Here is a 17,067-nt window from a genome sequence, read left to right as displayed (position 1 = left end):
TATATGAAGATGAAATGGTTGTATATGCTGATCTGTATGTTATGTACATTTTCACAGTGATTGAATCATTGTAAAAACAAAAAAGACAAAAAAGAATCACCACTCTGTCTATTTTATGAAGATGATAAAGCAGCTTTATTAAATTATTACAGTTCTGTTTTAAATGGTGTTACCTGCCACATGGTTTCCTTTTATCTGGTGGTTCTCTGTTTCCCTCTTAAATGTGTTTTCTCTGCTTCAAAAATTTAATGCATTTTAGTATTAAAGGCTATTATGGAAAAAGTATTGAGTTTTTGGTGAACTGTGTCTTGGAGAGTGTTTTTTTTTCCCCTTGATTCGGGGTGAAAGCATTTCAGAACTTGTAATTAACCAGCTGTTGGTACAGTTACTAATGTCCAGGCAGAGACTTCCATTTGCCTTTCCTATTTCAAACAACTTTCAACTTCCTAAAAGAGGGGCTTCTTTCTGGATCCAGTAAATCTGATAATCTACATTGCACACCACCTATTGCTAGCCCCTATTCATATTGGTATAGAAGGAGGGAGACCCATTTCACATCCAGGATGCTAAAGATTTTCCCATGCGCCACTTTAAACAAGCACACTAAAATTATTCTTTAAAATAAATCGTTTTGGGGGCAACTGCACAGTAAGACTTCTCTGTAGAATTAATTTTTTTAAAGGGCAAGCTATAGTTGAGGCTGTCAGTAGAGAAAAAGAGAGTGTAAAACAAAGATGACCTGGCTGCCCCTTAATGCCTTCAGGTTTGAAAATGAAGCATCAGGAGAGGCTCTGACTTTGCAAATAACAAGGCGGCAGAGAAAGCCCAGACAAGTTCTCTTTATTCAAACAATTATTCTGTGGAACTTAACACTTGGGCTGCAAGCTTTCATTCTGGGTGCAGCTGGAGGGTGTGGATAGAGGAAAGGGGGGACACATCAAACCATTACAAATAGACTACTTTAGTGGTTAAAGGCTAAATTGCTTCAGCATGACCTATTCTTTCCAGACAATTAAAAGTGATCTCAAGGAAATCCACTGTCTTCCTGGATCTCCATCTTCCTGTTATCTCTGCTCACCTGTATTAAATTGAGATTGTATCTTATTCCCCAGAATTAGCCCTTGAGTCAAAGCAACAGCAAGAGACTTGGTACTGCATTTTAATAGGTGTTTCATCAGAATGCAAACAGACATGCTGGGGCACTCAAATTCCATACGCTGGTGTATATACAGATGTTCACATGGCCTCACAGATGGACAGGCACATTGGAAAGAGGCTGGTCTGCCAGTGGCCTGGAAACTATTAAGACACGGTGTCAAGGGAAAGCTTCTGGGTTAGCCTGTACCAAAAGCAAAAAGAGTGAGTTTCATGGAGTGTTTTCCATCTACTATCTGTTTTTTGAGGTCGGGGGTGGGGGGTGGGGGGGAGGGATAGAGCTAAAAGGTCAACTCCTTCTTAGGAACAAAGAAAAGAAAATAAAATCTTATATGACAAAGAGGCTTCACTTGTATTACAAAGGCACACCCAAATCATTACCATAATCACTGCCTTTCTATGGGAAACTGTCAATATTATACAAGCCTAAGTTTAAATACATTCAACTTTATAAAACAAAACAAAACAAACTAAATGATCTGTTTCATAGTGGTAACAAAGTGCCTGTGTGGCATTTTATTGTGATATTGGCATGCTGTGTGTTGCATCTATGAGAATTGATGGCTTTTAGAGTATTCTCTCCTAGCATATGGAATCTGTACTGGAGACAAAAATTTGCCCAGCCACTTTCTTTTTTTTTTCCCAAAACACATGATATACGTTTGCCTAGCCACTTTCATTATTTTAGTTTCATGGTGTAGACATGATTAAAGATGTCCTGGATGCCACTTCACCACCTGGAAGGTGATAGAGCCTCAAAACAAAATTGTTTAGTATAAGAGCAGATGGGTGCTGCCATCATAGTCTTAATCCTCCTGTATATTGGAAAATTGCTCATTCGCCTGGCTAACACTTTAATTCCATACGTTTTTCTTTGAAAATTTATCTCCATATTAATTGTACAAAAACAATACACTTCATTGTAACATTTCTGTATATGTATATAAGATTGATCATTTTCACCTCATATATTATTCTTTCTCCTCCCTGCTTTTTCCCCTTTCCCTTCTCCATCTCTCCTGGTTCCCATTTTAGTTTCACATCTTTTGTTTCCCTATCCACACCTGCCATATATGACAGAAAACAAGCAATACTTGTTTCTTATGGGAGTGGTTTTTCCACTTAATATAATGTATCTGGGTTCACCTATTTTCCCCAAGGATTACATATTGTTTTCTTCTTTATGAATGAGAGAAACTGTATCATGTATTAATTCCACATTTAGTTTATCCATTCATTTCTTGGTGAGCCATTGTGAATAGAACCATGATAAAAATGGGAATACAGATATATTACTTGCTTTTCTCATTCTTGTGCTAAAATACCTAACAAAAAATTGAGGAAAAAGGAATGTGTTTTGGTTTACAGTTCAAGGGGATACGACAATTCATTGAGGCAGGAAAAACACGGCAGCAGGAGAAGATGGCTCCTGGTTACATTGCAACTGAAAATTAGGGAGTAGAGAGTGATGAACACTTTCTCTTTTTTATTCAGTCTAGGACTCTAGCCCCTGGTATGTTAATGCACATTTAGGCCACGTCTTCCTATGTAAATTAGCCTAATTTAAATAAACATAGATATGCCCAGAGATTTGTTTTCATGGTCATTCCAAATCCCATCAAGTTGATGATTAGCCTTCATTAGCATGTATTTCTTTTGTATGTTGACTTTCCTTATGGTATACACAAACACACACACACAAGTTTCGTGTTTGTTCTTTTAAAAGAACATTCACAGTAAATTGAGTGCTGATTTCCATAGTGACTGGACCACTTTTAATGTGCAGAAGGAAGATGGATGGGAAGTGGTGGGATAAGAATCTCTTGGTTACCCACAGTTCTTGGTGTACGGAATGTATCTTATGTCTTGGAATCTTACCTTGACTTCTCATTAGTTTTCCAGGTTCTCTAGGATGGATCTTTGTCTCAAATGGGAGCTTTCCCTGTATGACACATGTTTCTACTGTCTCTCCTACTTTCTAAAGTTCAGCTGTGTCTGGATGTGCTCCCGGGTCTAACAGAGAACTACTGTGTGCCAGACACTTTACAAGAATTATCCCCCCCCCCCAGCAGCTTTTTGTTTAAGCATTTGTTTTCTGCTTGTTGTTTATATTGAGTGAGAGTGTATGTGTATATATATATGTGTAGGTGCAAGAGCATATACTACGGCTGCCGTGTAAAGGGCAGAGGAGAATTGTGGGATTCAGTTCTTTCCTTCCACTATGTATGTCTTGGGGATTGAACTCAGCTCCTCACACTTGGTGGTAAAAACACCTTTATCTGCTGAGCCATTTTCCCAGTCTCACTACAGCATCTTGTCTTTGAGGCAACCTTGTAGGGGGGGGGGGAGAGGACGATGCCCCTATTCTGTTTACAAACAAACTGAGGCTCAGAGTACTTATCCTAGATTGCCCAAGGTGACAAGATTACTAAATAGCAATGCTAAGATTCCAAGCCATGGCTGTCTACTAAGAAAATAGTATTCTCTTCAAGTACTGTTTAGGGACCAACAAATATCCTCTAAATTTCTTCTTGGACAGTGTTTTTAATAGTGGGTGCTAGTATGTTAAGAAATTTATTTATTCATCCTAGAAAACATATAGAAATGTTAACAAGTCTCTGGGATGCCAATGTCATTGTGCTAAGAAGTGACTGTCACAGTGGGAATTTCAGGCGAGGGTGCTTTTGATCAGCCTCCCAGGCATCTCCCTACGCCTTCTTTACTTGGTGCCTCCCTTTCAAGTTGCATTAGTCATGCATGACAGAACTGTGGCTCCTTTTAGAGTCTGTGCACTCTAGCTAGTCAACAGCCCTTGAAATGAAGGTCTGGTAACCCTATATTCTTCTGTCCCTCTGGATTTCAAGCAATCTATCAAGGATGTCATGTATGTTACAGGTCAGCACAGCTGGAGTCAATCCCAATATATGCTCACAACAGGCATGGATTAGTTTTCTTTTAGATGCAGAAAGTTGGCAAAAGATAGAAGTTTATTGCCAAAGCAGGGTGCTAGTGGTGATGGCATATTTGAAAAAGAAATTGAAATCACAGGCCATTACAAGGAATGACATCAAATAATAAAAAAATTAGTTGGGGAAAATGGGTAATTCAGTTGTGAGTGCTGAGTCACTGGAAACATGAGTTGGTTTCCATACATGCTTCATAGTTTATGTGGAATTGCAGAGGCATTGATGAGTTTCCCAGATCCTTTTGTTTGGTTCTTGCAAGTGAGCCAGGGTTCTGATACGGATCTAAACTAGGAAGTGAGTTCAGATAAAAGATAAGTGGGAAGGAAAGAGAATTTTGCAAGCCTTTGGCAATGAATACTGCAGCTTCCTTAAAAAGGCTTCCATATAAAGAGTCAAAAACAGCCTCATTTAATAGTTCCTGTTATTGATGTGTCCATATTCAGCATGGCTCAGTGTCCCACTACTTCCTCAGTATTGAATATAGCCCTAAGAATGTGGCCTCTCAGAGCTCAGTGACACAAAATGTTAAGCAGTGACATGTTTTGTATGTACTATTATAAGTTTGTTGGATTGTTTCTTCTTCCCTGCCATCTCCCTCCCTCCTTTCTTTCTTCTCTTCCCTTTTTACATATAACAGAAAATATGCATAATGCCAGAGACTAAGATGCAGGTAATGCCTCCCTGTCAATAACCAGGGAATCTTTCCTCAAAGTATCTGATCATTTTTCTTCATTCCCACTGTAACCACTGTGATCCAGGCATCAAAATTCCTCATCTGGGTAACGGAAATAATTTCTTAACTTGTCTCTTTTCATTCCCTTTGCCTCTTTGTGTTACATGTTCACACTGCAGCAAGAGGGATTTTGCCAAAATGCAGCACCCGTTAAATCACACCTCTGCCTAAGATCTGTCAATGGTTTTGCTAAGATGAAATCTAATTTCCTTAACATGGATTACAAGAATGATTTTCAATTTTTTTGTCTGTTCCCTACAGTAAGAAATTCATTTTGCATGGCATATTTGTAACTGAGATGAACATTTCACAAACAATACTTATCTTTGTTACCTGCAATGCACTTCTCAGATTTTCTACTCAACTCTGAACACCAAGGGTCAGTTTTTCCTGTAAAGGGCCAGATAGTAAAGCTATTAAGCTTCCTGGGCATATGGTCTCCATGGCTGCTACTGTGCTTCATCATAGTGCTTTGTATAACTCCAGGGACTTGGTGAATCCTCCAGAGAAAGACCCTCTCACTGTACAGAGCACCACATCCTCCACCCTGGGTAGTAAATGCTCCAGAGATATGTCAGTATCACTCACTGCCTTATCCTCAGGTCCAGATAGTAGGCACTTTCACACCAACATGCATTTCATATAGATATATTCTTACTTTATTACTTTTACCTTGATATACAAAGGAAACATTTACCATTGATTATGAACCATGAGCTATGAAAGAACGTTTCCAATCACTAAAAAGAGAAGGAAATCAATGTGTCACCAAACAAATCATGTGTCTTTTGTCTTTTTTTTAATATAGATAACATTTCCATGAATCTATATAAATAAATATATCAGTTAGAGCACACTGTAACAAAAAACAAATCTCTATCTTCACTTCACATGATTACACTTTTCTAATAACAACACAGAAGGAAAGAATACTCCCATGTCATAGCACATTAGCTGACATTTTTAGATCTTGTTGGCCATACCTTATACATCTTGAAAGAGAATGGTATAGTTTGAATACTTCTCTTTTGCTCCCTCCCTTCCAAAATCCATTTTCTTTCATGAACCTTTACATACTGATGTTTAGCATTGCATCTGGGATGTCAAGCCAATTGTTTTCCTCTTCACCTGGCATTGCCTTTCTTCTGTCTGTAAGCACTATTCTCTCTCTAGCCTTCACAAGCAATATAGCTGTGCCCAGACTCACTCTACTTTGATCTTATGTGCCCTAATTTGACCTCCTTAAGTCACAGACTTATTGAAAATATTGAGTACATGGAAGAAAGTGGCATTTTTGCATGACAGGTTTTGTGAAGAATGGATTTGTACATAGGGTAGATGTTAAGGACAAATGGGTAAGTTTTTCTATTATCTATGCATAAAGAGTGAAGCCTTAAAGTAGGACACTAATAGTGGTATTAAAAAACCTAAACAGAGGGCAGGGAAGATGGTTTAGTTAAGAGCACTTGCTACTCTTGCAGAGGACCTGGATCTGTTCCCAGAACCTACATAGAGGCTCACACAGGTGATCTGACACCCTTTTCTGGCCTGCTCCAGCATCATACACACACACACACACACACACACACACACACACACACACACACACCATGCACATACATAGGTGCAGGCAACCACTTATACATATAAAAAAATCTTAAAACAAATGCGAAGATTCTTTTCCTTGATTTAGAGAGAATGTAGAAGAATGTGAGAAAAGGATTTGTGAGAAGGGGAAATTATAGTTAAGGTTGATGATATAATCTATAATCTTATTTCCTTTTCTAATTTCTCTGCCTGTAGTTTTACAACACCAACATCAACACACACACATACACACACACACACACACACACACACACACACCATGCACATGCATAGGTGCAGGCAAATCACTTATACATATAAAGAAAATCTTAAAACAAACCCAAAGATTCTTTTCCTTGATTTAGAGAGAATGCAGAAGAATGTGAGAAAAGGATTTGTGAGAAGGGGAAATTATAGTTAAGGTTGATGATATAATCTATAATCTTATTTCCTTTTCTAATTTCTCTGCCTGTAGTTTTACAACACCAACATAAACACACACACACACACACACACACACACACACACATGGTGTGATAGTGTATACATGCCCAACATGCATATGTATTGTAGTTTCTAATTCATTGGTTCATCCAATAAATATCAAGCAAATATTTAGTTCTTCACTGAAAGATAGGAACTGTGAGAGGTACTAGTATTACTATAAGAGACAAAATTCTTTGTCCTCACAGAGTTTACATTTTAGTGGGGGAAAACAGACACTAAATAAGATAAATGAACAGAATACATTATGTCATATTGTGATAAATGCTAAGGGAAAAGAATAAACAAGCAGAAAATAGGAATATTAAATGTCTGTAGGGTTGCTGAAACTTTAGCTAGGGTTTCCAAAGAAGACCTCACTGACAAGATAATTTCTTTTCTTAATTTAGTTAATTTTTAAACAATATCTTACATTAATAATAAATTTTAATTCTTTTCTATATTCCTCCATCTCTAGACAAAAGTTTGGATCCTGCAAGTCCCTTGTCTCTTTTTGTACACTATGTGCTGAAATTAGAGTGGTGGGTTGTTGTTGTTGTTGTTGTCAAAACATGGATAGGAGGTTATTTATTGGAGCAATAACATCTGAACAATAGCTACACCACTGCACAAAATGACACCCTCTCTTTTTCTGCAGCAATCAACTGCCAAGATCCCTCAGAATGGGGTGCAGTCACAGGAGCCTCTACCTCATCCTAGTGGAAATGTTGATGGGCCCAATTTATACAAGCAAGTCTTAGATAGATAACCAGAGCTACGGTGAATTCATGAGCAAACGGCCTATGCCATATCCAGAAGAGACACCTTTGCTGTTTTCTTTGGCTCTCACATTCTTTCTGCTCCTTCTTTCATGATATTCCCTAAACCTTGGAGGGCATGAGATAAATGTCTCACTTGGGGCCAAATAATCAACTGTCACTTACGTGAGGCCATTTTACCAATTTTGAATATCTGCATTGACTGCTGTCCACTGCAGTGTGAGGCTCCTCAGATGAAGGTTATGGATATTTAGAAGGCAGCTTGACAACAACAAGACCACTTAACAAAATAATAGTGTGTTTCGCCATGGGCTTATGACCTTGCCACCCATGGGCTCTTAACCAGGCTTACAGGATCAGGCATCTAGGCTCTCATGAGGAATAAACTTCACACCTAATCAGAAAGAGATGTTTATGCATAAATATCATTAACAGCACTGTACCAGATAGTGTGTCTTGACAAGGGAACTTCTGTGTAAGACCCTAAAGTGAGTATGAGGTCAGGAAAAGAGGAGCTTTCGGGGTTTCAGCAGGGACTCAGATTTTACCAGTGCCACTCTTAACTGAAAGTAAAAGTGGGGAAACAGAGCCAGGTGTCGTGGTGCACGCTTGTAATCCCAGCACTCGGGGAGGCAGAGGCAGGCAGATCTCTGTGAATTCGAGGCCAGCCTGGTCTACAAAGTGAGTCCTGGACAGCCAGAGATACACAAAGAAACCCTGTCTCAGAAAAAAAAAAAGCAGCGAATCAAATCAGGGAGTACTGTGATAATCTAGGCAGACAGGATGGGAAGCTGATCCAAAGTGGTAGTTGTGGAGGGGACGGGAAGGGATCCAAGGTTGCTATATTTCACCATCTATTTGTTGTTTTTCTTTGTTTGTTTGTTTTTGTTTTTTGGTTGTTGGTTTTTTTTTCAAGACAGGGTTTCTCTGTGTAGCCTTGGCTGTCCTGGACTCACTTTGTAGACCAGGCTGGCCTCAAACTCACAGCGATCCACCTGCCTCTGCTTCCCGAGTGCTGGGACTAAAGGTGTGCACCCCCACCGCCTGACTCACCATCTATTTGTAATGATAGATGCTGATATTGGTACATAATATCTGTAGAAACACCGATAGAATGTGGTATATGATCACTTGCCCTTACAGTCCAACTTCTCAGGCCTCTGATGCAGGAACATCTCTTGAAGTTAGGAGTTTGAGGCTAGCCTGTGTAGCATGTGATAGAAAGCTGTAGAGATACAAGAAAGGAGTGAGAAAGGAAGGGAGAGACAGTGTGTGTTTGTGTGTGTGTGTGTGTGTGTGTGTGTGTGTGTGTGTGTGTGTGTGTGTGTGTGAATAGTAAAATGCTCAATGTCTTGGCGTATAAAGCAGTGTAGGTAATTGGGAGATGAGGAAAGATATTGTGAGAAATGATAAGAGGCCTGTGCAATAGAGTAAAACCTGTGAATTTCAGTGTGTTTTAAATTCATTTTTCAGTGTCAAGTGCTTCCAATGACAAAGGTAAGATCATCACTGTGCCTTTCTCTTTACCTGAAGCCATGTAAGATAACTTGATTTGCAGCATTTAGAAATAGAGAACTTGTTCTCTTTTATATTTATAGAGTAGGGAGATACATGCTCTTCTCCAAGCTAAATGAGGCAAAAGGAAATTCTAATTGGTTCTGGTAAAAGTAATTAATTGGTTAGCACATCCCTGTCCATATTTGGAGTAGCGCTATATGCATGAGTAGAATATAGGCAAGTCTCCTCTCTGGTCTGCTTTCTAATTACCAAACATGTGATACCCACCTGTGAGGCTAAATACCATCTGTTGGGAGATGGCAGACTACAATTTCTTTCCATTATTAGAAGACCAACAAGAGTCAAACCGTTTCTGGAAACTTGCCCTTAAGCTTTTGAAATTTATTATGAAAAAGTATGTGCAAAGAATAAAATATTTACAGACTAGTATGATGAATGTAATGTATCCATACATAGATTTACTAATTTTCAGTATGCCAAAGGCTTTGACTGTCACAGAGAATAGGGAGGAAGAGGGCTCTTTGGGTAAGGTTGTCTTTTCAGTTTCTGATATTTTGATCACCCTGTGTGCTGGTTAGTGTTTTGTCAACTTGACTCAGAATAGAACCATTTGGGTGAAGGGAATCTCAATTGAGAAATTATCTCCATCAGATTGGCCAGTAGGAAAAGCATGTGGGAGCATTTTCTTGATTAATGATTGATGTGATAGGATCGAGTTCACTGTGGGAGGTTCCACCCCTGGGTAGATATTCTTGGGTTGTATTTATTTTCAAAAAGCAAGCTAAGCTAGTCATGAAGGACAATCCACTAAGCACTGTTACTCTATGAACTCTCCTTTAGTTCCTGCCTCCAGGTTCTTGTCTTGAGTTCCTGTCATGAGTTCCATTCATGATGGACAGTAAGCTGTAAGCTGAAATAACTCATTACTCCCCAAATTGCTTTTGGCCATTGTACTTATCACAGAAAAGGAAAGGAAAACTAGGATACCCTATAGTCAGAAGACACAGGATAGAAATAGATGACTTAAGAACACTTGGGAGTAAAAAAATGGAGCATGATGAATTTTAGAAAATTCCACCAAGTAAAATTGCAAAGTACTGGCCTCCTGATATACGGCCATCCTGAGGTTATGAGGTTGGCACAATACTATTAATTACTTTTCCCTAAAATATTTCAGCTTAGTTTATTCATTCAACTGTGGAGTTTGTATTCTTTATACACAGTAAAGTAGTAATTATTATAGTTCATAATAGAATCTGTGAGGGAAGTCATCTACTTTGCCAGTGATTCGTTTCAGTCTCTCACTCTTTTTCAATCCATTGACTTTTAAATGTTTAAGTTCTACTATTCTTAAATAATGTAATTGTCTTTCATATTTTCTAATAAAGTAACCGTCACACTTAACTTTGTGCCATTTTCATTACTCTTATGCCTGGATCTTAAATGTGTTAGAATAAAAGAGGTATTCAGACATATGATTTTTATATGGCGTGTGTGTGTGTGTGTGTGTGTGTGTGTGTGTGTGTGTGTGTGTGTGTGTGTTGTAGACCCTATTTGGGATATTTTGAGTGTAGATAAGAAGTAATATGAAGAAATGTTCTTTTTAAAAAATTAGCTAATAATTATTAACAAATTGCTCCATTGATAAATACTGGCATAATTTTCCATGAGAAATAATTAGTTTGAGTCAAAAAAAAAAACCTCTAGTGAGGCCACCTCAAGAAGGGTCATGCTTATTTGGGTCTTGGGGAGATGATATAGAAGGATACAGAACCTGGGCCTGGTTTGACCTTCAGTTGAACATATGGTAGTTATTCATTTCCTTGTTTTCAGATTATTATTTGGCTCCCAGAGGTCTTTAATGACAGCCAATGATAATACTTTGAATTCTTCCCAAATGCTGTGAAGTATCTGCATCTGGCTATGACAAACTAAGGAGGAATGTGATCAAAATTCCATACGTGGGCTAGAAGTCAGTGAATATGAGAACATCTACCTTTCCAGGTGAGTAGAAGTTTAGAACCCATGTAGAAATAATACACATGATCCTGAGGTGCTATTTACTGGTGAATGGGAGTACTGAGAATTTCTAAAAATATGGCACAGGTAAGAAAAATGTTCTTTTTGAAGACCAAGGTCTTTCATATTTCATCTGACAAATCTGACACAATTAAAAGGAGATGAAATCCAAATACACTAAAAGAAAGGGTTGGTGTGCAAATTGCCATTGCTTGATAACCATAAAAAGACTTTGACTTACAGGAAATAATAGACTTTCATGTTTGAATGTGCAGACTGTGAAGGACAGAGTGACAGTGTTAGACTATTAATGGCTGTTTGTTGGTCATTTACTACGTGCTTAGCACCTTTGAAATATACATATATAGAGAGACATATTTATACACACATACATACATATTTATACACAAACACATCCCCGCACAGTCATCATTCTTATCTTATAGAGGGAACTGAGTATAGAGACTCTGATTTGATCAGGCTTCAACATGTGGCACGTACTACAAATGAGGTTAGGTTATTTTCTTTGTCTGTTTTCTGTTTTTGTTTTTGCTTTTTGTTTTGTTTTGTTTTTGAGACAAGATTTCTCTTAGTAGCTCTGGCTGTCCTGGAATGCAACTCTACAGACCCGGCTGGCCTCAAACTCAGAGAGGCTTGCCTTACACTCCCTCCTGAGTGCTGGGATTACAAGTGTGCACCACCATGCCCATGATGAGGCTCATTTCAAACGTCACGATTTTTTTTATTAATTTATTCTTGTTATATCTCAATGTTTATCCCATCCCTTGTATCCTCCCATTCTTCCCTCCCCGCCCCATTTTCCCATTATTCCCCTCCCCTATGACTGTTCCTGAGGGGGATTACCTCTGACTGTATATTCTCATAGGGTATCAAGTCTCTTCTTGGCTACCAGCTGTCCTTCCTCTGAGTGCCACCAGGTCTCCCCCTCCAGGGGACATGGTCAAATGTGAGCCACCAGAGTACGTGAGAAAGTCATATCACACTCTCCACTCAACTGTGGAGAATATTCTGACCATTGGCTAGATCTGGGAAGGGGTTTAAAGTTTACCTCCTGTATTGTCCTTGGCTGGTGCCTTAGTTTGAGCGGGACCCCTGGGCCCAAATCTGCCTATCATATTGTTCTACTTGTAGACTTCTAGGACCCTCTGTATCCTTTTATTTTGCTGTTCTCCCATGCTTTTCTCATTTAGAGTCCCAATAGGATGCCCTCCCCTCTGTCCCAGTTTCCTGGTAAGTGAAGGCTTTCGTGGGACTGCCCCTTGGGCTAGTATGCAGATATAAGTGAGTATATACCATTTGATTCTTTCTGCTTATGGGTTAACTCACTCATTATGATCATTTCTAGCTCAATCCATTTATCCACAAATTTCTGGAATTCCTTGTTTTTAATAGCGGAGTAGTATTCCATAGTGTATATGTACCACAGTTTCTTTATCCACTCTTCTACTGAGGTACACTTAGGCTGTTTCCATGTTCTGACTATTATGAATAAGGCTGCTATGAACATGGTTGTGCAAATTTTCTTGTGGTGTGCTGGAGCATCTTCTGGGTATATTCCAAGGAGTGGAATAGCTGGGTCTTGAGGAAGCCCTATTCCCAGTTTTCTGAGATAGCACCAGATAGATTTCCAAAGTGGCTGTACTAGTTTGCATTCCCACCAGCAATGAAGGAGTGTTCCTCTCTCCCCACATCCTCGCCAGCATGTGGTGTTGCTTGAATTTTTGATCTTAGCCATTCTGATGGGTGTAAGATGGAATCTCAGAGTTGTTTTGATTTGCATTTCCCTGATGACTAAGGAGGTTGAGCACTTCTTTAAGTGTTTCTCAGCCATTTGATACTCCTCTGTTGAGAATTCTCTGTTTAGTTCCAAGCCCCATTTCTCAATTGGGTTATTCGGTTTGGTGGTGTTTAATTTCTTGAGTTCTTTATATATTTTGGATATTAGACCTTTGTCAGATGTAGGGTTGGTGAAGATTTTTTCCCAATCTGTAGGCTGACACTTTGTTCTCTTGACAGTGTCTCCTGCCTTACAGAAGCTTCTCAGCCTCATGAGGTCCCATTTATTAATGGTTGACATTAAGGCCTGGGCCGTTGTTGTTCTGTTCAGGAAGTTGTCTCCTGTGCCAATATGTTCCAGGCTCTTTCCCAATTTTTCCTCTAAGTGGCTTAGTGTCTCTGGTTTTATGTTGAGGTCTTTAATCCACATGGATTTGAGTTTTGTGCAAGGTGACAAATATGGGTCCAGTTTCATTTCTTTACACATAGACCTCCAGTTAGACCAGCACCATTTTTTGAAGATGCTATCCTTTTTCCATTGAATGGATTTGGCTTCTTTGTCAAAAATCAAGTGACCATATGTGTGTGGATTCATATCTGGGTCTTCGATTCGATTCCACTGATCAACCAGCCTGTTGCTGTGCCAGTACCATGCTGTTTTAATTACTATTGCTTTATAGTACAGTTTGAGATCAGGTATGGAGATTCCTCCGGAGCACCTTTTATTGTACAAGATTGTTTTAGCTATTCTGGGTTTTTTGTTTTTCCATATGAAGTTCAGAATTGAACTTTCAATGTCTTTAAAAAATTGTGTAGGTATTTTGATAGGGATTGCGCTGAATCTGTAGATTGCTTTTGGTAGGATGGCCATTTTTACTATGTTAATTCTCCCGATCCATGAGCAAGGAAGATCATGCCATCTTCTCAGGTCATCTTCAATCTCTTTCTTCAGAGTTTTGAAATTTTTTTCATACAAGTCCTTCACTTGTTTAGTTAGGGTAACTCCTAGATATTTTATATTGCTTGTGCCTAATGTGAAGGGTGTGGTTTTCTTAATTTCTTCCTCTGCAAGCTTGTCATTTGTGTATAGGAAGGCTACAGACTTTTTTGAGTTAATTTTGTATCCAGCTAATTTGCTGAAGGTGTTCATCAGATTTAGGAGTTCTCTGGTGGAATTTTGAGGGTCACTTATGTACACTATCATATCATCTGGAAATAGGGATAATTTGACTTCCTCCTTTCCCATTTGGATACCCTTGATCTCCTTTTGTTGTCTTATTGCTCTGGCTAGAACTTCGAGTACTATATTGAAGAGATATGGAGAGAGTGGGGCCTTGCCTTGTTCCCAATTTTAGAGGAATTTCTTTGAGTATCTCACCATTTACTTTGATTTTGGCTATTGGCTTGCTGTATATAGCCTTTATTATGTTGAGGAAAGTGCCTTGTATCCCCGATCTCTCTAAAACTTTAAACATGAATGGGTGTTGAATTTTATCAAATGCTTTCTCTGCATCCAAGGAGATGATCATGTGGTTTTTTATTTTCAGTTTGTTTATATGGTGGATATCATTGATGGATTTCCATATATTAAACCATCCCTGCATGCCTGGAATGAAGCCTACTTGGTCATGATGAATGATATCTTTGATGTGTTCCTGTATTCGTTTTGCAAGTATTTTATTTAGTATTTTTGCATCTATGTTCATAAGAGAAATTGGTCTGAAATTCTCTTTCTTTGTTGAGTCTTTGTGAGGTTTAGGTATCAATGAGACTATGGCCTCATAGAATGAATTTGGTAATTTTGCATCCATTTCTATCTTTTGGAGTAGCTTGAGTAGTATCGGTATTAGCTCGCCCTTGAAGATCTGGTAGAATTCTGCACTGAAACCATCTGGCCCTGGGCTTTTTCTGGTTGGTAGACCATCGATGATTGCTTCTATTTCTGTAGGGGAAATGGGACTATTTAGCTTGTTTATCTGTTCTTCATTCAACTTTGGCAAGTGAAATTGATCAAGAAAATCGACCATTTCCCTTAGATTTTCAAATTTTGTGGCGTATATGCCTTCAAAGTAGGATCTTATGATTCTTTGAATTTCTTCAGTGTCTGTTGTTATGTCTCCCTTTTCATTTCTGATTTTGTTGATTTCAATACTGTCTCTCTGCCTTTTAGTTAGTTTGGCTAATGGTCTGTCTATCTTGTTGATTTTCTCAAAGAACCAGCTTTTGGTTTTGTTGATTCTTTGGACTGTTTTCTTAGTTTCTAATTTGATAATTTCAGCCCTGAGTTTGATTATTTCCAGGTGTCTACTCCTCTTGGGTGTTTCTGCTTCTTTTTTTTCTAGGGCTTCCAGTTGTGTTGTTAAGATGCTTATGTGCAATGTTTCCAATTACTTTTAAAAGGCACTTAGTGCTATGAATTTTCCTCTTAGCACTGCTTTCAATGTATCCCACAAATTTGGGTATGTTGTTTCTTCATTTTCATTGAATTTCAGAAACTCCTTGGTTTCTTTCTTTATTTCTTCCCTGACCCAGGTGTCATTTAGCAGAGAGTTGTTTAGTTTCCACGTACGTGTAGGCTTTTTGTTATTTCTGTTGTTGTTGAATTGCAGCCTAAGAGCATGGTGATCTGATAGGATACAAGGTATTATTTCAATCCTCTTGTATCTATTGAGGCTTGCTTTGTAACTTACGATGTGATCAATTTTGGAGAAGGTTCCATGGGGTGCAGAGAAGAAGGTGTATTCTTTCTTGTTTGGGTGAAAGGTTCTATAGATATCTGTTAGATCCATTTGACCCATGGCATTGGTTAATGATGTTATTTCTCGGCTTAGTTTCTGTTTCAATGACTTATCCTTCAGTGAGAGTGGGGTGTTGAAGTCTCCCACTATTATTGTGTGGGGATCGATGTGTGGTTTAAGCTTTTTTAGGAGACTTTTACAAATGTGGGTGCCCTTGTATTGGGAGCATAGATGTTCAGAATTGTGATGTCATCTTGGTTGACTTTACCTTTGATGAGTATGAAGTGTCCTTCCTCATGTCTTTTTATTAATTTTGGTTGAAAGTCTATTTTGTTTGATACGAAAATGGCTGCGCCTGCTTGCTTCTTGTGACCATTTGCTTGGAATATTTTTTTCCAACCTTTTACCCTGAGGTAATGCCTTTCATTATGGGTGAGATGTGTTTCTTGAATGCAGAAGAATGTTGGATCTTGTTTATGTACCCATTCAGTTAGTCTGTGTCTTTTTCTTGGAGAATTGAGGCCATTGATGTTGAGAGATATTAATGACCAGTGACTGTTAAGAGTCTTAATTTTGATGTTGTTTCCAGTGAGCGTTTGTGTAGTTGTGTTTTTGCCATGGGATAGTTATCCATTTCCTGGGTAGTTTTGGTTGTAGCTTGACCCTTTGGGATGGAGTTTTCCTTCTAGTACCTTCTGTAAAGCTGGATTTGTGGATAGGTACTGTTTGAATTTGTTTTTGTCATGGAATATTTTGTTTTTTCCATCAATGGTTATTGATAATTTTGCTGGGTAAAGTAGTCTGGCCTGGCATCTGTGGTCTCTTAGGGTTTGCAGGATCTCTGTCCAGGCCCTTCTGGCTTTTATGGTCTCTGCTGAGAAGTAGGGTGTAATTCTTATAGGTTTACCATTAAATGTTATTTGGCCCTTTTCCCTTGCAGCTTTTAATACATTTTCTTTGTTCTGCATGTTTTGTGTTTTGATTATTATGTGGCGGGCAGTTTTTCTTTTCTGGTCAATTCTATTTGGTGTTCTGTAGGCCTCTTGTATATTTATAGGCATTTCTTTCTTTAGATTGGGGAAATTTTCTTCTATGATTTTGTTGAGAATAGTTTCTGGGCCCTGGAGTCTGATGTCTTCTCTTTCTTCAATGCCTATTATCCTCAGATTTCTTCTTTTCATGGTGTCCTTAATTTCTTGGATGTTTTGTGTCAGGAGTTTTCCAGATTTGGCATTTTCTTTAATGGTTGATTCAATATCTGTGATTGTATCTTCTAGACCTGAGATCGTTCT

The sequence above is a fragment of the Acomys russatus genome, chromosome X (genome assembly GCF_903995435.1).
Source record: "Acomys russatus chromosome X, mAcoRus1.1, whole genome shotgun sequence".
NCBI lineage: Eukaryota > Metazoa > Chordata > Mammalia > Rodentia > Muridae > Acomys > Acomys russatus.
The sequence above is the reverse complement of the archived record's forward strand: the minus strand, read 5'-3'. Positions refer to the sequence as shown.